Below are 1,351 nucleotides of genomic sequence, written 5' to 3' on the forward strand. Positions count from 1 at the left end.
TGATCCACCCGCCTCGGCCTCCCAAAGTGCTGGGATTACAGGCTTGAGCCACTGTGCCCGGCCGCCTAGCTAACTTTGTATTTTTAGTAGAGATGGGGTTTCTCCATGTTGGTCAGGCTGGTCTTGAACTCCTGACCTCCAGTGATCTCTCCGCCTTGGCCTCCCAAAGTGCTGGGATTACAGGTATAAACCACCACACCCAGCAAACTTCTGCATTTTAATGACTTTTAATACGTTCTTTCTTCCAAACTGCATTCTAAGGACGTTATATCCATCTTCTATATTCCCACCAGTATTATGTGAAAATGTGTTTTCCTGTATTCTCTCCAAACCTGATTATTATAATTTTTTAAAATCCTGCCAATTGATGGGTAAATTCTTTTTTTTTGAGACAGAGTTTCGCTCTTATTGCCCAGGCTGGAGCACAATGGCACGATCTTGGCTCACTGCAACTTCCGCCTCCCAGGTGCAAGTGATTCTCTTGCCTCAGCCTCCTGAGTAGCTGGGATTACAGGCGTGTGCCACCCTGCCCAGCTAATTTTATATTTTTATTAGTGATGGGGTTTCTTCATGTTGGTCAGGCTGGTCTTGAACTCCTTACCTCAGGTGATCCGCCTGCCTCGGCCTCCCAAAGTGCTAGGGTTACAGGCATGAGCCACCACACCCGGCTGATGGGTAAAATTTTACCTAGTTTTATAGACTTTTCTGACTCTCTGTCAAAAAAAACTATAACAAATAACTAAATATAAGAAATAGCCAGGTATGGTGGCTCACTAATTTGAGGCTGCAGTGAACTATGATTGTGCCACTATATCCAGGGCCTGGGCAACAGAGCAAGACCCTGTTTCGGGGGGCAGGGGAGGCAGAAAAAAATATATATACAGAGGCTGGGCATGATGGTTTATGCCTGTAATCCCAGCATTTTGGAAGGCCAAGGCCAGTGGCTCACTTGAGGTCAGGAGTTTGAGACCAGCCTGGCCAACATGACAAAATTCTATCCCAAAAAAAAAAAAAAAAAAATTAGCCAGGCGTGGTGGCACATTCCTGTAATCCCAGCTACTTGGGAGGCTAAGGCACAAGAATCACTTGAATCCAGGAGGCGGAAGTTAGTACAGTGCGCCTAGATTGCACCACTGCACTCCAGTCTGGGTGACAGATCGAGACTCTTGTCTCCCAAACAAAACAAAAAAAGTACTGTATACTGAATAAAGGGGCTTGAAGAGAGCAGCTAAAGGGCCCTAATACAATCTCCTCCTGCTTCTCTTCCTCTCAACCTTTTCCACTGTGCCCTCTGGGAGCCTATTTCCACATACCACTTCCCACCAATTCCACCTCTTTTTTTTTTTTTTTT

Source organism: Cebus imitator, unplaced genomic scaffold, assembly GCF_001604975.1.
Source record: "Cebus imitator isolate Cc_AM_T3 unplaced genomic scaffold, Cebus_imitator-1.0 Scaffold96, whole genome shotgun sequence".
In the NCBI taxonomy this organism is placed as follows: domain Eukaryota; kingdom Metazoa; phylum Chordata; class Mammalia; order Primates; family Cebidae; genus Cebus; species Cebus imitator.